Genomic DNA, 23,621 nt, shown 5'->3' on the forward strand with positions numbered 1-23,621 from the left:
CTGCCCGCGCAGAGTTGAGCTTCGCGCCTGCAGGCGGTTGATGGTGAGCGGAAGGGACAATTTGAGTGAACCCTTCCGAAATTATGATGCTGAGGCTGTTTGGAAGACGGGGGTGCGCTCCACAGTGATGGCGACTAAGGAAATTTGGCGGGAAAATTCCTCACGCACGAAGTCATTGGCCCGCTGAGAGAATGAGGATGGGTCATACAAGCTGTCAATGGTCGCCAACGAGTCGTCGCTTCCAAGATTACGCCAAGACGAAGAGCGTTGCTCCCTTAACTTCTCATAACTTTGGCATTGGCTGACGAATTTGGAGGTGGTGCGCGAATTTCTAGCAATGAACTTGGTTAAAACACGCTTGCGGGCTAGTTGGCTAGAATCCATGGTGGAGTGTATAAGCGCGACTGGACGAGGACGAAGAAAGAAACAGATACACAGACACAGCGCTTCTGTGAAGCGCTGTGTCTGTGTATCTGTTTCTTTCTTCGTCCTCGTCCAGTCGCGCTTATACACTCTACCATGGAATTTCTAGCAACGAGTATCTGGAATGCGCCGTCATCGATGCCTTTCAGTATATGGTGATTTCGCTCAGCTTTGAGATTGGCGGCGTTGACTCGTTTACAAATGTCCGCGACGTCTTCAACGTAGCTCGTGAACGGGTCGGCCGAACACTTGCGTAAAGGTTGTCTTGAAACTGACTATGTTGGTATGTCACTTTCGTGATTGTCAAACCAGAGTTGGGCAACACCAACCAGATAAAAGATGACTTGGGGGAACTTCGCTGGATCATCCCACTTGTGCGAGCTCACCCATTCATATGACGCAAACCAGTCTTCTACGTCTTTGTCGTCTGCACCGCTAAAGAACTTGGGGTCCCGTTGTCGTGGAACGGTGGTGCAGCTGACACACTGTGGCTTCTGCGCCGTTCGGAATGAGCTGTCGTTCATAGCGGACAATAGAATTCTTGATCGAAGCTCCAGGGTTTCAAGGTTTCAGCTCCACCAATGGTGAACAGGATTATTTGCGGCTCCTTATGTAAGGGCACTGCGACCGGCAACAACGAGAGAGCCCATAGCACTGTCCAAAAAGACACCAGCAATCAACAAGACGAGCCGAGCCGCGCGTTGGCGATGCGCCCGTGCCGCGAGACGCGTCTTCTTCCCACAGGCGTTAAGCTTTCACTCTCCATACGTGCGGCGACCCCGAAGAGAGTGCGATGCCGGGCCGACCCGTCGAGCAGGTGAAGCGGGCGTCAAGCATTCATTCTCCGTCCGTGCGCATATTACTCAGGTGGAGAAACGCCAGGCCGACCCGCAGCCCAGATGAAGCAGGCGTTAAGCCCATACGTTCGGCGATGCCGAAGGTAGTGCAATGTGGGGCCGACCCATGGCTGAAGTGAAGAAGGCGTTAAGAACTCACTCTCCATGCGTGCGTCTATTCCGATGGTGGTGAAATGCCGGGCCGACCCGTGGCACAGGCGAAGCGGGAATTGAACATTCACTCCCCATACGTGCGACTATTCCGAAGATTGTGCAATGTGGGGCCGATCCGTGGCGGAGTGTAAGCAGGCGTTAAGCACTCACTCTCCAAGCGTGCGCCTATTCGGAAGGTGGGGAAATGTCGGGCCGACTCGTGGCCGAGTCCTTTCCCGTGCATGTGGCGATCCCAAAGATATTTAAATGCGGGGCCGACCCGTGGCGCAGGTGAAGCAGACGTAAAACATTCACTCGCCATACGTGCGCGGACCCTAAAGAGAGTGCGATGCTTGGCCTACCCGCGGTGGAAGTCAAGCAGGCGTTAAGCATACACACCATCCATGCGTGCGCCTATTCAAAAGGTGGTGAAATGCTTGGCCCACCCGTGGCGCAGGCGGAGCAGGCCTTAAGCACTTACTCCCGCTACGTGCGGGGATCCCGAAGAGAGCGTAATGCCTGGCCGACGCGCGGCGGTGGTGAAGCAGGCGCTAAGCACTCTCTCCAAGCGCGCGCCTATTACGAAGGTGGCGAAATGCTGGGCCGACCCATGGCGCAGGTGAAGCAGGTGTGAAGTATTGACTCACCATATTTCCGGCGATCCCGAAGATATTTAAATGTGGGCCCGACAAGCGGCGGAAGTGAAGCAGGCGTTAAGCACTCCGTTCCTTACGTGTGCCTATCCGGAAGAGAGTTCAATGCGGGGCCGACCCGTGGCGCAGTGAATATGACGTAAAACAGTCACTCGAGATACGTGCGGTGACCCTGAAGAGAGTGCGATGCCTGGCCGACCCGCGGTGGAGGTGAAGCAGGCGATAAGCACTCTCTCTAGGCATTCGCCTATTCCGAAAGTGGTGAAATACATGACCGACGCGTGGCGTAGGTGAAGCAGGCGTTAAGAATTCACTCCCCATACGTGCGGCAATGCCGAAGACAGTGAAATACGGAGCCGACCGGCGGCGGAAATGAAGCAGACCATAATCACTCGCTATCCAAACGTGTGCATATCCCAGAGATAGTACAATGCCCCACCGGCCCTTGGCAAACGTGAAGCGTGCGTTAAGGTTTCACTCCCATTACGTGCGGAGATACCGAAGATACAGCAATGCCAGATCGACCCAAGGGGCCGGTGAAGATGACGTCAAGCACTCACTCGCCGTACGTGCGCGGAGCCCAAAGAGAGTGCGATGCTTTGCCGACACGCCGCGCAGGTGAAGCAGCCGTTAAGCACTCACTCCCGATACGTGCGCCTGTTCCGAAGGTGGTGAAATGCCGGGCCAAACCGTGGCGCAGGTGATACAAGCGCTAAGCATTCACTCCCCATACATGCGCGGACCCAGAAGAAAGTGCGATGCCTGACCGACCCGCGACATTAGGTCAAGCAGCCGTTAAGCACTCACTCCCTACACGTGCGCCAATCCCCGAGGTAATGCAATGCTGGGACGGGCAGTGGCGCAGGTGAAGCAGGCATTAAGCATTTTTCTCCATAATTGCGGCGATCGCGAAGATCGTGTAATGTGGGGCAGACCCACAGCTGAGGTGAAGCAGGCGTAAAGTAGTGACTGTGCATAAGTGGGCCGATCCCAAAGAGTGTTCGATGCCTGTACGAACCGCGGCGAGTTGAAGCAGGCGTTAAGCTTTCACTCTATACGTGTGCCTACTCCGAAGGTGCTGGAATGCTGGGGCGACCCGTAGCGAGGGTGAAGCAGGCGTTAAGCATTCACTCCGCGTGCGTTGTTGCAAATGGGTCGCAAGCCCCAAGGGTAGCGGTAGCCTGGCGGCCTGGGGCACAACTCGAAGCATCCGTAGGTGCTGGCAAAGGATGAGTCGACTGCTAACAGAACAACTTGTTTATTCTAGCATCGCAAAAGAGCGGCCGGTCAGGTCGACCGAAGCGGAGAGACGGGAGAGCACGTTACTCGACGGAAGAAATCGGAATCTTAGCGTCCGAGGGCAGCTGTTTTTATACTCTCGGAGTTGGGGGCAAGAAGGAACGTCTCGGGATGAGGCCACGAGACGGCGGCGCTCGGGCACGTTGAGACTAGAAGGTGACGCATCCGCCGGGCCGGCGCCGCTCAGTCCTGGCTTCACACTTGGAGAGCTCCTCTCCCCGGCTGCCGCGCTTTGACAAGCGTGGGCACCATCATGCACACACACACACACGCACACACGAAGACACGTGGCATTGAAACATGCTTGGTCGCGCTTGGCGGGGAGGCGTTGCGGCGGCGCTGAATGGGCCAAAATGTCCGCCGCTTTGAACGAAGCCCCGGCGTCCGTTGCATCCGCGCCGGCTATACCGCGCGTTGTAGGCGAAACGTAACAGACCGCCCCGCCGGGGGAAGGAGATCCCGATGGTCAGGGGACTGCATCCGCTGTCCGGAGGGATGTCGCTCGATGATGCTCATAACCGAAGTCGGTCGTTCCTTGGCGTTTCTTGAGCGCAGCGCACAGAGAAGGCCTCGTTCTCACGTTCATGTTTACACAGGACACTGCAAAGTGACTTCCGGGGAGTTGCCATTTTTGTTCTCGTTCCCAGCAAGCGTTAGAACTACGCCGAAACTCAACCGCTCAGTCAGCAAACACGACACAACCCTCACTAAGCCCTGTCAGGCTCTTTCCCCTTTTATACTACTGCCTAGTTCCTTACAGTAGTCTAGCAGCACTCACAACGGGTCCACAAATCGGACAATTGCACTAGAAAGCACTTCATCACTTTTAAACACTAAACAAAAGCAATATGTTAAAAATCCTGCCTCAGGAAGAAAAACATCAGTAACAAACGAACTCTGAGGCTGATTCCTACGTTAGGGGCTTCGACTTAAGCCATCGGCGTTACCGTTGAGACTCCCCTTTTTGTAACGCACCTCAAAGGAATATTGTTGCAAAGCGAGGCTCCAGCGCAAGAGGCGGCTATTTATGGAAGAGATGGTCTGCAGCCATTGGAGAGGGCAGTGATCCGTCTCGAAGCATGCGAAGCGAAGACCGCAGCGAGCGACCGCACACCAGCTCAGCTGGCGAAAACCCCGTAGGCGCATGCGGCGCGGTCCCTAATGCAAACATCACCCCAGGCAGACACAGCTCCCAGTCAGTTTGTTGTTGAAACCACAATGCTCTCAACACGCGGTTCATGACGGAGTGGAGCTTCTCAGCGGAATTTGACTGTGGGTGGTACACTGAGCTGTGCAACAGCTTTACGCCACACCTTTCGAGAAAGGCTGTCGTCAAAGCGCTAGTAAAAACTGTGCCCTGATCTGACTGGATTTCCGCAGGAAAACCAACTCGCGCAAATATGGACAGTAGTGCATTGACTATCTCAACTGAGCTGAGTTCTTTAAGCGGCACTGCTTCAGGGAACTTTGTCGCTGGGCAGATCACAGTCAAAATGTGTCTGTAACCCATGGTTGTTACCGGCAGAGGTCCCACTGTATCAATAACGAGCCGTCTAAAAGGCTCCGTAATGATAGGTACCAACTTCAACGGCGCCCTCGATTTGTCCCCTGGTTTGCCCACCCGCTGACAGGTGTCACATGTCCTCACAAGATGGTCTGCGTCACGAAAACACCCTGGCCAATAGCACTCTTGCAAGAGACTGTTCTTAGTCGTCTTAACTCCTAGGTGTCCGGACCACGAACCTCCATGTGAGAGGCAAGCGCCACAGATCCTGACGGTTGCACTAAGGCACGATCAGCTGATCGAACTCCACTCCCCTGCGGTCTAGATACTTCCGGTACAGGACCCCACTTTTTTCCCCAAAACAATCATGTTGTTTTGGCGATACCTTCCTTGACATTGCAGCGCATGTTTTCTAGGCTGCTATCCTTTACTTGCCCGGCTATCAAAGCCGACCGGCTGACTTTTAGCAACCTATTAAGCCCATCTGACGTAGGCGCGATGAGCAAATCTGCAGATAGCTCTTCTAACTTTCCCGTGTCGGGCATTTCCTCTCCAGTATCTGGTGCCATCAACGCTGCAGGCTCAATTTTATACAGTTCGGACGAGCTCTGAATATCAGCTTGCTGCGCCTCCGACCCTTTCTCATTGTTCGACGTCGGCCCCGCAACTACCGCCTTTGCAGCGAGCTCCCGAACCTTCGATCTGGTTAAGGCCTGAACGCTAGCCTCACCAAACAAAAGCCCCTTCTCGCGCAGGAGGTGATCGGATCTGTTCGAAAATAGGTACGGCTAATGAGGGGGCAGCATAGATGACACTGCGGCCTCCGTCTCAAGCGCTCCGAAAAGTCCTTCAATAAGCACTTTTGCTACGGGCAGACACACGCTATGAGCTTCCACGGCTTGCTTGATCCATGCGCACTCGCCCGTGAACATATCGGGTTCTACGTAACAGGGATGAACTACATCCATCGTAGCTGCGGAATCGCGAAGCACTCGGCACTCTTTCCCGTTCACAAGGAGGTCTCGCATGTAAGGCTCGAGAAGCTTCAATCCGAGGCGCAGGTGAAGCAGGGGCTAAGCATTCACTCCCCATACGTGCGCGGATCCCGAAGAGAGTGCAATGCTGGGCCGAACTGGTGGCACACGTGCAACAGGCGTTGAGCCCTCACTGTCCGCGCGTGTGCGTTTTCCGAATGTCATGAAATGCCCAGCCCACCCGCAGCGCAGGTAACAGAGGCGTTAAGCATTCACGTCCCATGTGTTCGGCGGTCCCGAAGATAGTGAAATGCCGGGCCGACCCGTGGCGCAGGTGAAGCAGGCGTTAAGCAGTCAGTCCGCATACGTGCGTGGATCACGAAGAGAATGCGACTCTTTGCTGAGCCACGCCGGTGTTGAAGCAAGCTTTAAGCAGAGACTACGCTTACGTGTGCCGATCACGAAGGTTGTGCGATGCCGGGCCGACCCGTGGCGCAGGTGAAGCAGGAGTTAAGCAGTCAGTCTCCATACGTGCCCCTATTCCGAAGCTGGAGAAGTGCGCCGCCGATACGTGGCGCAGGTGAAGCAGGCGTTAAATATTCTCTCACCATACAAGCGGCGACCCCGAGGACAGTGCAATGCCGGCCTGACCCGTGGCGTATGGGAAGCAGACGTTAAGCTGTCACGCCCCATAAGTGCGCGGATGCCGAAGAGAGGGCGATGCCTGGCCGATCGGCGGCGGAGTTGAAGAAGGCGTTAAGCACTCACTTTCCGTGCGTGTGCCTATTGCGCAAGTGGGGAATTGCCGGGCATACCCGTGGCGCAGGGGAAGCATGCGTTCAGCATTAACAAGTAATGCGTGCGCCGATCGCAGTGACAGCGCAATGCCGGGCCGACGCGTGTCGCAAGTGAAGCCGACGTTATGCACTCACTCCCCATACGTTCGCAGATTCAGAAGACATTGCGATGCCTGGCCGACCCGCGACAGGAGGTGAAGCAGCCGTTAGCAATCACTATCCAAACGTGCTCCGATCCCGGAGGCAGTGCAATGCGGGGTTACTCGTGGTGCACGTGAAGAGGACGTTAAGCGCTCACTCTCCATGCGTGCGCCTACTCGGATGGTGATGAAATGCCGGGCCGACCCGTGGCGCAGGTGAAGCAGGCCTTAAGAATTCACTCCCCATACAGGCGGTGATGCCGATGCCTGCACGACCCGTGGTGGTGGTGAAGCAGGCGTTAAGCACTGACTCCACATACGTGTGCCGATCCCGAAGATAATGCAGTCCGGCGCGGAACCGTGCGTCACTTGAAAGAGGCTCCAAGCACTCACTCTCCATACGTGCGCAGATCCCGAAGAGAGTGTGATGCCGGAAGACCTGTGGCGCAGGTGAAAGAGGTGTTAAGCACATACATTCCATGCGTGCGTCTATACTGAAGGTGGTCAAATGCCAGCCATACCCGTGGCGCAGATGAAGGAGAGGTTAATCACTCACTCCCCATAGGTGCGCGGCTCCCGAAGAGAGTGCGATGCTTGGCCGACCCGCTGCGCAGCTGACGCTGACGTTAAGCACTCACTCTCCATGGTTGTGCCTGTTCTGATTGTGTTGAAATGCGGGTCGACCCGTAGGTAAAGAGGTGTTAAATATTCACTGTCCATACGTGCAGCGATCCCGAAGATAGTATTTTGCCGGGTCAATCCGTGGCGCAGGTGAAGCAAGTGTTAAGCTGTCACTCCCGATATGTGCGCAGATCCCGAACAGAGTGCAATGCCGGGCCAACGCATCGTGCAGGTGAAGCAGGCGTTATTTATCTCCCCATACGTGCGGTGATCGGAATATCGTGCGATGCCGGGGCGTACCGCAGTGGAGGTGAAGCAGTCATTAAGCACTGACACCCCATACGTGCGCCGACTCCGAAGATAGCAATCCGGCGCCGAACCATGACGTACGTGAAACAGGCGTTAAGCACTCACTCTGTATACGTTGCGCAGATCCCGAAGAGACTGCAATGCCAGGAAGACACGTGGCGCAAGCGAAACAGACGGTAATCAACCACTTCCCATAGGTGCGCGGATCCCGAAGAGAGTGCGATGCCTGGCCGTCCCACGGCGGAGCTGAAGCAGGCGTTAAGCACTCGCTCTCCTTGCATGGGCCTATTCTGAGTCTGTTCAAATGCCGGGCCGTCCCGTCATCGTCATCATCAGCCTGGTTATGCCACTGCAGGGCAAAGGCCTCTGCCATACTTCTCCAACTACCCCGGTCATTTAATAATTGTGGCCATGTTGTCCCTGCAAACTTCTTAATCTCATCCGCCCACCTAACTTTCCCCCGCCCTCTACTACGCTTTCCTTCCCTTGGTATCCATTCCGTAACTCTTAATGACCATCGGTTATCTTCCCTCCTCATTACGTGTCCTGCCCAAGCCCATTTCTTTTTCTTCATTTCAACTAAGATATCATTAACTCGCGTTTGTTCCCTCACCCAATCTGCTCTTTTCTGATCCCTTAACGTTACACCTATCATTCTTCTTTCCATAGCTCGTTGCGTCGTCCTCAATTTAAGTAGAACCCTTTTCGTAAGCCTCCAGGTTTCTGCCCCGTACGTGAGTTCTGGTAAGACACAGCTCTTATAAACTTTTCTCTTGAGGGATAGTGGCAACCTGCTGTTCATGATCTGAGAATGCCTGCCAAACGCACCCCAGCCCATTCTTATTCTTCTGGTTATTTCAGTCTCATGATCCGGATCCGCAGTCACTACCTGTCCTAAGTAGATGTATTCCCTTACCACTTGCAGTGCCTCACTACCTATTATAAACTGCTGTTCCCTTCCGAGACTGTTAAACATTACTTTAGTTTTCTGCAGATTAATTTTTAGACCCACAATTCGGCTTTGCCTCTCCGGGTCAGTGGGCATGCATTGCAGTTGGTCCCCTGAGTTACTAACCAAGGCAATATCATCAGCCAATCGCAAGTTACCAAGGTATTCATCATTAACTCTTATCCCCAATTCTTCCCAATCCAGGTCTCTGAATACCTCCTGTAAACACGCTGTGAATAGCATCGGAGAGATCCTATCTCCCTGCCTGACGCCTTTCTTTATTGGGATTTTGTTGCTTTCTTTATGAAGGACTACGGTGGCTGTGGAGCCGCTATAGATATCTTTCAGTATTTTTACATACGGCTCGTCTACACCCTGATTCCGCAATGCCTCCATGACTGCTGAGGTTTCGACTGAATCAAACGGTTCATCGTAATCAGTGAAAGCTATATATAAAGGTTGGTTATATTCCGTACATTTTTCTATCACCTGATTGATAGTGTGAATATGGTTTATTGTTGAGTAGCCTTTACAGAATCCTGCCTGGTCCTTTGGTTGACGGAAGTCTAAGGTGTTCCTGCTTCTATTTGCAATTACCTTAGTAAATACTTTGTAGGCAACGGACAGTAAACTGATCGGTCTATAATTTTTCAAGTCTTTGGCGTCCCATTTCTTATGGATTAGGATTATGTTAGCGTTCTTGTAACATTCCGGTACGCACGAAGTCCTGAGGCATTGCGTATACAGGGTGGCAAGTTTCTCAAGAACAATCTGCCCACAATCCTTCAACAAATCTGCTGTTACCTGATCCTCCCCAGCTGCCTTCCCCCTTTGCATAGCTCCCAAGGCTTTCTTTACTTCTTCCCTTGTTACCTGTGGGATTTCGAATTCCTCTAGACTATTCCCTCTTCCATGATCATCGTGGGTGCCACTGGTACTGTATAAATCTCTATAGGACTCCTCAGCCACTTGACCTATCTCATCCATATTAGTAATGTTATTGTCGTCTTTGCCTCTTAACGCATACATCTGATTCTTGCCAATACCTAGTTTTTTCTTCACTGGTTTTGGGCTTCCTCCGTTCCTAAGAGCATGTCCAATTCTATCCAAGTTATACTTCCTTATGTCAGCTGTCTTACGCTTGTTGATTAACTTCGAAAGTTCTGCCAGTTCTATTCTAGCTGTACGGTTAGAGGCTTTCATACATTGGCGTTTCTTGATCACATCTTTCGTCTCCTGCGATAGCTTACTGGTATCCTGTCTAACGGAGTTACCACCGACTTCTATTGCACACTCTTTAATGATGCCCACAAGATTGTCGTTCATTGCTTCAACACTAAGGTCCTCTGCCTGAGTCAAAGCCGAATACGTGTTCTGTAGCTTGATCTGGAATTCCTCTATTTTCCCTCTTACCGCTAACACATTGCTCGACTTCTTATGTACCAGTTGCTTCCGTTCCCTTCTCAGGTCTAGGCTAAACACCAAGACACAAGGTACGATTCGGCGTCCGATCCAACGTGTGGCGCCGCATGCTCCGGCATGCGGCATACGACGATTCGTGGCACACGGTGCGTGCATCCGAAAGATTGAGCGGCGCGTATGCTCCGCCCAGATCCAGCCCCCAGCTCGACTTCATAGCCGCGTCAATAAACGCAATATAAACAACTCTGCACAACACTGCTTCGCTTTACACGAACACTGTCAATAAAATCATGCCCCTGCAAGTGACAGAACACTTCACGACGGCGCGTTGTCCACTGACGACTCCGCTAACAGCCAGTGATAGGGCCGGTAGGCCTAGCTCGGCAGACGGCGCTTACGATCCAACCCGAGCTCGTCGAAGAGGGCTTATGTTTATCATAACAATTAACACTGTACACTTAGGTCGCCCGTAATTAAATACAATTGGTTTACTCGACGCAGTCGTTGCGAAGGGCAAAGTGCAAGCGAAGCGAGCAGCGTCGCTAAGACGGTCGGTGTGGGATGTCTGCCCGCGAAATGCTCTCGCGTCGCGGCTCCCGATCTCCCCAGTAGCTTAGTGCTAGTCATACCTATTCTAACACCATGGTGCTAGTGTACTAGGCGCTGCTTTGCATAACAGGCACACGTTCGAGATAATTTCACTGAACTGGTAACTATTTCTTGTCGGAAACAAACTGCAGTAGGCAAGGAAAAAAAAAACACTGCGAAAAACCGGCCAGCCGGCGCTGCCTCCGTGGAGGGAACGTCGGAGAACGTCACATGCCAGCCGCGCTGTCATTGGCTGCGGCCAGACGACGTTGCGGTTGCCGGTCGCGTCGGCCGATGAAAATCTGCCTGGTTTGCCGCAAGCCGGACGTCCGATCGGGCGCTTCGGCACTGCAAAACACCTCGATTGCGGCTGCCGTTCCGACTCGTCGGACGCCGGATCGGACACCGAATCGGACCGTGTGTTTCCCGTTTTAATTCGAGTTCTTATCATCATATGGTCACTGCAGCTCACCTTGCTGAGCACGTCCGCATCTTGTATGACTCCAGGATTAGCGCAGAGTATGAGGTCTATTTCATTTCTAGTCTCGCCGTTCGGGCTCCTCCACGTCCATTTTCGGCTATCTCGCTTGCGGAAGAAGGTATTCATTATCCGCATATTATTCTGCTCCGCAAACTCTACTAATAACTCTCCCCTGCTATTCCTAGTGCCTATGCCATATTCCCCCACTGCCTTGTGTCCAGCCTGCTTCTTGCCTACCTTGGCATTGAATTCGCCCATCAGTATACTGCATTTTGTTTTTACTTTACCCATCGCCGATTCCACGTCTTCATAGATGCTTTCGACTTCCTGGTCATCATGACTGGATGTAGGGGCGTAGACCTGTATAACCTTCATTTTGTACCTCTTATTAAGTTTCACAACAAGACCTGCCACCCTCTCGTTAATGCTATAGAATTCCTGTATGTTACCAGCTATGTTCTTATTAATCATGAATCCGACTCCTAGTTCTCGTCTTTACGCTAAGCCCCGGTAGCACAGGACGTGCCCGCTTTTTAGCACTGTATATGCTTCTTTTGGCCTCCTAACTTCAGTGAGCCCTATTATATCCCATTTACAGCCCTCTAATTCCTCCAATAGCACTGCTAGACTCGCCTCACTAGGTAACGTTCTAGCGTCAAACTTGCCAGGTTCATATTCCTACGGCGGCCTGTCCGGACCACAGGTAAACAGGCGTTAAGCATTCATTCCACATATGTGCGGCAATGCGGGTGAACCCGTAGCGCAGGTGAAGCAGGCGTTAAGCTTTTACTGCCCATACATGCGGCGATTCAGAAGATGGTGCAACGCGGGGCCGACCCGTGGAGCAGGTGAAGCAGGTGTTAAGCACTCACTCCACATGCGTGCGCAGATCCCGAAGGGATGGTAGTGCTGGGGCGACCCATCGTGCAGGTGAAGCAGGCGGTAAATAACTGCCCATACGTGCGGCAATTCTAATATAGTGCGATGCCTGCGCGTACCGCGGTGGATGTGAAGCAGGCATTAACCAATGACTACAAATACGTGCGACAATCCTGAAGATAGCGCAATGCGGGGCCGACCCGTGGCGCACGTGAAACAGGCGTTCAGCACTCGCTCTCCATGCGTGCACCTATCCTGAAGCCGAACCGCGGTGCAGGTGAAGCAGGCGTTATGTCCCCACCCCCCATACCTGCACAATCGCTAAGAGAGTGCGATGACTCGCCGACCCACGGCGGAGGTGAAGCAGGCTTTAAAGCACCGACTCCGCGTTCTTGCGGTGATCCCGAAAATAGTGCAATGCAGTGTCAACCCGTGGCGTAGCTGAAACAGATGTTAAGGAATTACTCCCCATACGTGCAGCGATACCGATGACAGTGCAATGCCGGGCCGACCCGTGGCGCATGTGAAGCAGACCTTAATCACTCTCTAGCCATAGGTGCGCGGATCTCGAAGAGAGTGCGATGCTCTGCCTACTTGTCGCGCACGGGAAACAGGCGTTGAGCACTCACTCTCCATGCGTGCGCCGATTCTGAGGCTGGGGAAGTGCCAGGCCGATACGTAGAGCAGATGAAGGAGGCGTTAAATATTCATTCCCCATACGTGCGGCGATACCAAAGAGAGTGCAATGCGGGGCCGACCCGTCGTGCACGTAAAACAGGCGTTAAGCATTCACTGTCCGTGCGTGTGCCTTTTCCGAATGTCCTGAAATGCCGGGCCGACCCGTAGCGCAGGTAAAACAGGCGTTAAGCATTGACGCGCCCTATGAGCGGCGGTCCCGAAGATAGTGAAATGCCTGGCCGACTACTGGCGCAGGTGAAGCAGACGTTAAGGACTAACTCCTCATACGTGCACGGAACCTAAAGAGAAGGCGATGCCTCGCTGACCCACGGCGGTGTTGAAGCAGGCATTAAGCACTCACTGCGCATACGTGCGCCGATACCGAAGTTAGTGGGATGCCGGGCCGACCCGTGGCACAGGTGAAGCAGGAGTTAAGTACACTCTCCATGCGTGCGCTTCTTCCGAAGATGGTGACGTGCCAAGGCTATACGTGGCGCAGATGGAGGCGTTAAATCTTCACTACCCATACGTGGGGCGATACCAAAAACAGTGCAATGCGGGGCCGACCCGTGGCGCAGGTGAAGCAGACGTTAAGCACTCACTCCCCATACGTTTGCGGTCCAAAAAGACAGTCCGATGACTGGCCGACCTGCGACAGGAGGTCAAGCAGGTGTTAAGTACTCATTCCCCATACATGCGCCAATCCCATAGTGCAATGCGGGACGGCCCGTGGTGCACGTGAAGAAGGCGCTAAGCGATCACTCTCCATGCGTGCGCCTATTCGGATGGTAGTGAAATGCCGGGCCGACCCGTTGGGCAGGTGAAGAAGGCCTTAAGCATTCGCTCCACATACACACGGGGATCCAGAAGAGAGTGCTATGCCTGGCCAACCCGTGGCGCAGGTGAAGCAGGCGTTAAGCATTCACTCCCCATACGTTCGGCGATCTCAAAGATAGTTCGATGCCTGGCTGACCCGCGGTGGAGGTGAAGCAGCTGTTAAGCTCTGACTCCGCATTCTTGCGCCGATCCCGAAGATAGTAGAATGCGGGATCAACCGTAGCGCAGGTGAAGCCTACGTTAAGCACTCACTCCCTATACGTCAGCGGATCCCGAAGTGAGTGCAATGCCTGGTCGACCCGCGACGGAGTTGAAGAAGGCGTTAAGCACTCACTCTTCATGCGTGCACCTATTCCTATAGTGCTGAAATGCAGGGCCGAACCGTGGCGCAGGTGAAGCAGGCGTTAAGCATTCTCTCCCCATACGTGTGGCGATCCTGATGATAGTGCGATGCCTGGCCGACCCACGGTGGAGATGAAGCAGACGTAAATCATCTCTCCGCATACATACGGCGATGCCGAAGAGATTGCGATGCCGAGCCGACCCGTGGTGTAGGTGAAACAGGCATTAAGCACACACTCTCCATGCGCGCGCCTATTCTGAAGGTGCTGAAATGCCAGGCAGACCCATGGCGCAGGTGAAGCAGGAGTGTAGCATTCACTCCCCATACTTGCGCTGATCTCAGAGATAGTGCTATGCCGCGTCAACCCGTAGCGAAGGTGAGGCAGGTGTTAAATATTCACTCCCCATACGTGCGGCGATCCCGAAGATATTGCAATGCCTGCCCGACACTTTTCGCAGCTGAAGGAGACGTGAAGCGCTCACTCCTCATACCTGCGTGGATCCCAAAAAGAGCCATGCCTGGTCTTTCTGCGACCGAAGGTGAAGCAGGCGTTAAGCATTCGCTCTCCTTGCGTGTGCTGATCCCGAAGAGAGGGCCATGTTGGCCGACCCGTGGTGCAGGTGAAGCAGGCGTTAAGCATCCACTCCTCATACGTTTGGCGGTCCCGAAATAGTGCAATGCCGGGCCGACCCGTGGCGCAAGCGAAGCAGACTCTAAGCACTCACTCCTCATACGTGAGCGGATCCCGAAGAGTGCGATGCCTGGCCGACCCGCGACAGGAGGTGAAGCAGGCGTTAAGCACTCGCTCTCCACACGTCCGACGATACCGAAGATAGTCCGATGTCGGGCCGGCTTGTGGCGCAGATGAAGCAGACATTTAGCACTCACTCAAGATACGTTCGCGGACTCCGAAGAGAGTGCGATGCTTGGCCGACCCGCGCCATGAGGTGAAGCAGGCGTTAAGCACTCACTCCCCATACGTGCGCCGATCCCCGAAATAGTGCAATGCCACCTCGACCCGTGGTTCATGGGAAGCAGACGTTAAGCAATCACTCCCCATACGTGCGGGGATCGCGAAGAGTGTGCGATACCTGGCCAACCCACGGCGCAGGTATAGCAAGCGTTAGTCACTCGTGCGCCGATCCAAGAGATAGTGCAATGCCGGGCCGGCTCGGGGAGCAGGTGAAGCAGGCGTTAATCTTTCACTCCACATACGTGCGGCAATGCCGAAGATAGCACAATGCCGGGTCGACACGTGGAGCAGGTGAAGCAGACGTTAAGAACTCACTGCACATGCGTGCGCATATGCCGAAGAGAGCGCGATGCCAGGACGACCCACTGCGGATGTGAAGCAGGCGTTAAGCATTCACTCCCCGTAGGTGACCCAATGCCAGAGACAGTGCCATGCCGGGTCGACCCGTGCCGCAGCTGGAGGAGAATTGAAGCACACACTCCCCATACCTGCACGGGAGTGGGCACGGGACCAGCGTTGGCAGCGCTGTGCTTAATCGGCGCGTTTTTGCGATGCAGGCGGTGTTATCGCTAGCCCTTGCTTGGCTGTTGTCAGCTCCCGAATCCCGGACCAGCCTTACCTCGCCGTTGCCGAGCTTCGACTACAACCATGGCTCCTACCCCGATGGTCCATTTCTGGATTCAACTTCCGTCGCACAGCTCCCGCCAGTCTACCCAGCGCCATCGTCAACGTCGTCACTTCTGCCTGCGAATTTAAACAGCTGGAACTCCGGCACGCTCTTCAGTGGGCACGGGACTAGCATTGGCAGCGTTGAGCTTAATCGGCACGTTTTTGCGATGCAGGCGGTGTTATCGCTAGCCCTTGCTTGGCTCTCGTCAGTTCCCGAATCCCGGACCAGCCTTACCTCACCGTTGCCGAGCTTCGACTACAACCATGGCTCTTACCCCGATGGTCCATTTCTGGATTCAACTTCCATCGCACAGCTCCCGCCAGTCTACCGAGCGCCATCGTCAACGTCATCCCTTCTGCCGGCGAATTTAAACAGCTGGCACTCTGGCACGCTCTTCAGTGGGCACGGGACCAGCGTAGGCAGCGTTGTGCTTAATCGGCACGTTTTTGCGATGCAGGTGCGTACACGGTTCTCGCTATACAATAAAGAAACTGATGAACTCGGCCTGATTGTCTTCCTGTGCCTACGGGTGTTGCGGCAGTCGTTGCTCGAGTGCTACGCAATGGCGATTTTATTATTATGCGCTGGAGACATTGAATCTAACCCTTGACCTAACACACGTACTGTCGCCTTATCTGAACTGGATGATTTACCTGATGATCCCGCAGACCAAATGAAGATCATGTTTAAACTGCTTAAGGACGTACACTCTCGTTCACTACAGTCATCGAAGTGTCAAACCGAACTTGTTTCAGATATCAAAGCCATTAGAAACGGACAAAAAAGCATACAAACTGAGCTAGCAGGTATCAAGAAAAGGCTTGACGATTTAGAAGAAAATCAAAATCCCTAGACCGTTTCGACACTAACCTAACACGCATGCAAGACAACGTAGATAGCCTCGCTGCTCTGAACAGCTCCTTATTATCGCGTCTGAACGATCTGGTGGACAGGTCTCTTAGCAATAATTTAATATTTCATGGCCTACCCGACTCGAAAGAAACCTAGCAACAGACAGAAGAAAAACTAACTTCAGTACTTAACGCTGCTCTTGGATCTTTTCCAAGGAGTTCAATTCAGCGAGCCCACCGGCTCGGCACTTACCAAGCTATCAAATGTCGCCCGATAATTGCTAGATTTACTAACTACAAAGCGAAAGAATCGGTACTTTCATCACGCGCGCAGTTAAAACTTAGCAACATTGCAGTTAATGAGGACTTTTCACCCGCAACTCGACTTGCCCGTAAAAAACTAATTGAGTTTGCGAAATCACAACCAGACCCGCCACAGTTTAAACTCAGCCACAAGAAACTGCTACTAAACAACAAATGCTATATGTACCATTCTAACTCGAATAGTATTCAGGAGATGGCAAGACGCAACGTCGGCCTAAACCATGTTTCATCTGCCTCGCAACACGTTCCTACTGAGGGACACGTGAGGGGCAGTGGGCATGCGCAAAATAATCAAGTCAGCATCCTTTGTACTAATATCAGAAGTGTGCAGAAAAACCGTCACTCATTATCATCTCCAATTGGCACGTGTTCAGCCCATATAATAGCTTTAACTGAAACGTGGCTCTCGAATGACATTCAAGACTCAGAACTGTTTCATGATAGCAAACAATTCACGATATGCCACTGTGACTGAACAGAGCGCCGTGGTGGCGGCGTACTTTTTGCCCTGTCGAAACGCATCCCATCGTCACCCATTCACATCAGCACCAATCTAGAATCAGTGTGGGCTACAGCAACTCTGAACCATCAAAAGGTAATTTTAGGCGTTTGCTATCGTCCACCTTCCTCGTCACCCGCATTTACCGATGAATTGCATGATATAATTAGTACCATTATGACAAAGTTTCCTTCTACACCTCTTTTCTTATTTGATGAAGTTTCCTAATATAGTTTGGAACAGTGATATCCTTAACTTACTATCTTCTTCTTCAGATTCAAAAGATTTCTTGGGTATTTGTACTGCATTTTCATTAACTCAAATAGTCACACAAGCCACGAGATTAACATCCACTTCCGCAAACATTCTAGATTTGATCCTAACCAATCTTCCCGATTATGCATTTACCATCCATTACTTACCGGGTATCAGTGACCACTTATTGCGAAATATTCACTTTAATGCTGCGTTTGTGAAACTTCCGAAGACGAAAAAAATAATTAGAGACTATAAGAGAGCTAACTTCGAAGCAATAAATAATGAACTCAGTCTATTTCTTAACATATTCATGAGTGATTTTGAAAATCGTAGTGTGCAGTCAAACTGGAACATGTTTTCGGCAGAGGCAAATCGCTTAATCAATAAACACATCCCATCCCATACTATAACATGCAACCCCCGCGCGCCTTGGTACAATAATCAATTAAAACGACTACCCTACAAAAGAAGACGACTGTATCGTTCCGCGAAGCAATCGCCCACTGACACACGTTGGAAAGCCTACACATTAGCATCTAACACCTACCTAGCCGCACTCAAATGCGCTAAAGAAACATTTTTATCAACCGCATTACCATCTATGCTGATAACTAACGTAAAAAAATTTTGGCGCGTCATACATCCACCTTCCGATGATTCTATCACTCTTAACACTTGCTCTGGTAACCCTGTTCCGAAAAACCTATGCGCAACTCTCCTGAATAATACCTTGTTAAAAATTTCTCGTGCTCAGTTGATATTAAACTACCTATCTTGAATGACTATAACTTCTTACCTATGCCTCCAGTGACTGTTGTAGTTCCCGGAGTTATTCGACTAATAGATTGATTGAAGATGGACTCGTCACCCGGCTTTGATAACATCACTGCTAAATTTCTGAAAAACACCTGCACTTATAGTTCCATTATACTAACCAAAATATTTCAACAATCACTCTACAAAACTACTGTTCCATCAGAATGGAAAATAGGAAAAATAATTCCTTTGCACAAATCTGGTAGCAAAACATCACCTATAAGTTATCGCCCGATATCATTACCAGTACCTGCTGCAAACTGCTAGAACACATTATTTTTTACTAAAATGGCGGATTTTCTTGAATCTAATTCATTTTTTTTCGTCATCACAACATGGTTTTCGAAAATCATTCTCATGTGAATCACAATTATTAACATTTACTCACAAACTACACCAAATACTTGACTGTTCTTCTCTTGCCGATTGCACCTTTTTAGATTTTTCGAAAGCCTTTGACAAAGTGTGTCATAAACTTTTACTTTATAAACTAAACAAATTAAACCTCGATCATAACGTTTTCAAATGGTTTGAGTCATTTCTCGCTAATCGTTCTCAGTTCGTAACAGCTAATGGCCACGACTCACCTCATAGCGACGTTCAGTCCGGTGTGCCCCAAGGTTCCGCCCTGGGACCTCTATTATTCCTTATACACATTAATGACTTACCGTCAGAAATAACCTTTGACGTACATTTATTTGCAGACGACTGTGTAATCCTCAGAGAAATTAATAACGAACACGAGATCTCCCTGCTTCAGGCCGATCTCAATAACGTCAGCAAATGGTGCCGATTGGGGCGAATGGAACTCAACATTAACAAATACAAATTTCTGAGAGTATCCCTATCTAACGATAAACTGCCTGTGTACTACTTGAATAACGTTGCTTTAGAATCTACTAACTCATAAGTGCTTAGGCCTACATATAACATCTAAATTAACATGGAATCATCACGTCGAATACATAATTAATCAAGCTAACCGCTTGATGGGATACTTACGCCGTAACTTTTCTCATGCTGCCTCTCCTTTAAAATTACTACTTTAGAAAACCCTGTTACGGCCAAAATTAGAATACGCTGCAGCTATATAGGACCCTTACCACGAAAACCTAATACATTCCCTTGAACTCATCCAAAACAACGCGACTCGTTTTATTCTTTGGAATTACTACCGTGGTGCGAGCGTTTCTTCAATGAAATCGAATCTGGGTCTTCAACCACTAGCAACACGTCGAAAAATTTCCCGCCTTTCATTTTTTCATAAGCTGTATCACCACCCTACACTTCATCCAAAATTGATGTCGCTACCATATTACTTATCTCACCGTACTGATCATCATCATAAAGTTAGAATTGGTACATGTAACACGACACAATTTTTACACTCATTTTTGCCACGTACGTCGAAAGATTGGAATGAACTTCCACATTGTTTCCATTAGTAATAATGATCATTTTCGAAAAGCACTAGCTAACAATGTACAATAGCAAACATTTCAACGAACTGCTCCTGGTGTTTTCCTTTTTCTTGTTTAATGTTACTTTTATATGTCATGTTCTATTGCTGCATTTATAGTACTTTCAGCTAAATTGTATAATTAGCAAATATTGCGTATAAGCTCATGATTTATTTCCTTCTTATTTGTTGTATAACCCACTCCCATCTTTAATGCCGAAAGGCCCTGAGGATAAACAAATAAATAAATCAAAAATCCCAAAAAGAGAGCGATGCCTGGCCGATCTGCGACAAAAGGTGACTTAGGCGTTAAGCACTCACTCATCATGCGTCCACCGAGCCCAGAAATAGTGCAATGCCGGGACGACCCGCCGCGCAGGTGCAGCAGCCGTTAAGCATTACCTCTCTTTGCTAGCGCTGATCCCGAAGAGAGGGCCATGTTGGCCGACCCGCGATGCAGGTGGAGCAGGTGTTAAGCATTCACTGCCCATACGCGCGCGGCTCCCAGAGATGGTGGAATGCCGGGCCACGCGTGGCGCAGGTGAAGCAGACGATAAGCACTCACTCCCCATACGTGCGCGGAACCCGAAGAGAGTGCGATGCCTGGCCGACCTGCGTTGCAGGTGAAGCAGACGTTAAGCATGCACTCCCCATACGTCCGGCGATACCGCAGTAGGGCAATGCCGGGTCGACACGTGGCGCAGTTAAAACGGTGGTTATGCACTCACTGCACATACTGGCGCGGATCCCGAGGAGAGTGCGATGCATGGCCGACTCGCGACAGGAGGTGAAGCAGGCGTTAAGCACTTACTCTCCATGCGTGCGTCTATTCCGATGATGGTGAAATGCCGGGGCTACCCGTGGCGCACGTGAAGCAGGCGTTAAATTTTCTCTCCCCATACGTGCGGCGATGCCGACGATAGTGCGATACCTGGCGAAGCCGCAGTGGAGATGAAGCAGGCGTCAAACACTGACTCCGCATTAGTGCGCCGATCCCGAAGAGAATGCGATGCCGTGCCGACCCGTGGCGCAGGTGAAGCAGACGTTAAGTCCTCACTCCCCATAAGTGCGCGGATCCATAAGGGAGCAAGATGCCTGGCCCACCCACGATAGGACGTGAAGCAGGTGTTAAGCATTCACTCGCCATACGTGAGCAATCCCAGAAACAGTGCAATGCCGGGCCGACCCGTGACGTGGGTGAAAGAGGCGCTAAGAATTCAATTCCCATACGTGCGGCGATATCGAAGATAGTGCGATGCCGGGCCCACTCGTGGCGCAGGTCAAGGAGACGTTAAGGTCTCATTCCTCATACGTGCGTCGATACCAGAGATAGTGCAACGAACGGGCCGACCCGTGGCGCAGGTGAAACAGGCGCTAAGCGTTAACTCTCCATACGTGCGGCGATCCCGAAGATAGTGCAATGCTGGTCCGACCAGTGTCTTAGCTGAAGGAGACGTGAAGCACTCACTCCCCATACCTGCGCGGATACCAAAAAGAGGTGTGCCTGGCCGTCTGCGACAGATGGCGAAGCAGGCATTAAGCATTCGCTCTCCTTGCGTACGATGATCCCGAAGAGAGCGCCATGGCTGACTAGCCCGTGGCACAGGTGAAGCGGGCGTTAAGCCCTCACGCCCCACACTTGCAAGGATTCCCAAGAGAGTGTGATGCCTGGCCGATCCGTGGCGCAGGTGAAGCAGGCGTGAAGCATTTACTCCCTATGCATGTGGCGATACCGATATCGAGCAATGCCGGCTGGACACGTGGCGCAGCTAAAGCACACGTTAAGCACTCAGTCCCGATGCGTGCGCGGATCGCGATAATAGTGCGATGCGTGGCCGACTCGCGGCGCAGGTGATGCGGGCGTCAAGCACTCACTCCGCATGCGTGCGCCGATCCCAGAGATAGTGCAATGCCAGGCCGACCCGTGGCGCAGGTGGAACAGGCGTGAAGCTTTCTCTCCCCATACGTGCGGCGATCCCGACGATAGTGCGATGGCTGGCCGAGCCGCGGCGGAGATGCAGCAGGCGTTAATCACTGACTCCTCATTAGTGCACCGATCCCGAAGAAGCTGCGATGCGGGGCCAACCCGTGGCGCAGGTGAAACAGGCATTAGGCACACACTCTCCATGCGTGTGGCTATACCGAAGGTGGCGAAATGCCGGGCAGACCCGTGGCGCAGTTGAAGCAGGAGTGTAGCATTGACTCCCCACACTAGTGGCGATACCAAATATAGTGAAATGCCGGGCCTACTCAGGGCGCAGGTGAAGGAGACGTTAAGCACTCACTCTCCATTCGTCGGGCGAACCCAAAGAGAGTGCGATGCCGGTCCAACCCTTGGCGCTGGTGAAGCAGACGTTACGCATTCACTCCCATACGTGCGCCGATCCTGAAGAGAGGGCGATGCCATGCCGACCCGTGTGCAGGTGAAACAGGCATTAAGTACTTACTCTCCATGCGCTCGCCTATACCGAAGATAGTGAAATGCTGGGCCTACTCGGGGTGCAGGTGAAGGAGACGTTAAGCACTCACTCCCCATACGTGAGCGGATCCCGAAGAAAGTGCGATGTTTGGTCGACCCGCGGTGGAGGTGAAGCAGGCGTTGAGCACTCACTACCCATTCGTGAGCCGATACCAAGGATAGTGCCATGCCGGGCCGACCCGTGGCGCACGTAAAGAAGGCGTTAAGCACTCACTTCCTATACGTGCGCCGATCCTGAAGATGGTACAGTGCCGGGTCAGCCAGCTAGGGAGGTGCAGTTCGCCTATAAAGAACCCGCATACACAGCATCGCTGGTCCTTTTTGTTCTCTTAGTGGAAGAGCACCCATTTGTTTTCTCTCGAAATGCGGGTTGATTGTGCTCTAGAATTCTGCACAAGGGGTACTGCCCAGTCTTACATGCATACTGCGAAGATATCACTATTTATTTACTTTATAACATCTTTAGTGCAAGAAATGGTAAGTGTTGTGGGTAACTATTATTTTATTGAAGAGGATATAAGAATAATGGCAAAAAAAGATCGCCAAGTAAATGATTTGCAAAGACGCAAGATAGGCTGGTATGTTCACTGAATTTAAGAAGCGCATCCATCTTCTTTTTATTCTAGCTATAATCATTCTTATTGCAATGACGGTATATGCCTGGAATAAGTCATGAAATCGACACGAGCCTTTACAAGGCCACAAATCTACTAGTAATAACACTGATAGTAGTCTGCTTGTGCCATGTGAGTATTATATAGATGTGTCAAGACGCGCAACAAAGTAAACAAAAAGCAGTTCATGGCCTCACACTTTGTTTTAAATATGAACCAACTAGCCCACCAAAAGAGTATTGAATATACAACAGCATAAAATTGAGCCGTAATTCTAACGCACAACATATAATCCTCCAAAAATCATGATACAACAAGGTTATTACGATTAGAGCAGACCAATGAAGTGGGGTGTACCTCTCTAAATTCTGTAGTCCAGATTTTAAGGCCCTATACAGGTATGGATTACAGTACAAAGATTAGGCCAGAATAAGTGAAATAAAACTATTTCGAAAGTAAATAATACAATGCATAAACTTCGCCCGGAATACGGAGTATTGATAGCGATTGCAAAGTATTAGACAAGTAAACAAGTATGGTTTGTAGTAATCGGCCGTCTAAGTTTCCGTACACATGTATTTACTAAATATTGTGAGAAGCACGGTGTCAAGCCCGTACAGACAAATATGGACATCTTTTTCACGATGATAGCAAGGACGTGTTGTCACAACGATAACAAAATAAACACCCGCTTGAGCGAGCCGAACGCTTCCTGCATCATCTCCCTTCAGCACTTCTCCGAATCATGAGATTATGTGACTCCACACACAAAGCACGCGAGTTGACAGCACA

General features: G+C 51.4%; 1 protein-coding gene across 2 annotated transcripts in view; it reads left to right on the top strand.

Moving 5' to 3' along the window:
* Window positions 1-23,621, top strand: part of LOC142559680 (uncharacterized) — a 242,287-nt gene that overhangs the window by 160,880 nt on the left and 57,786 nt on the right. The window lies entirely within an intron of this gene.

Source organism: Dermacentor variabilis, chromosome 10 (assembly GCF_050947875.1).
Source record: "Dermacentor variabilis isolate Ectoservices chromosome 10, ASM5094787v1, whole genome shotgun sequence".
NCBI lineage: Eukaryota > Metazoa > Arthropoda > Arachnida > Ixodida > Ixodidae > Dermacentor > Dermacentor variabilis.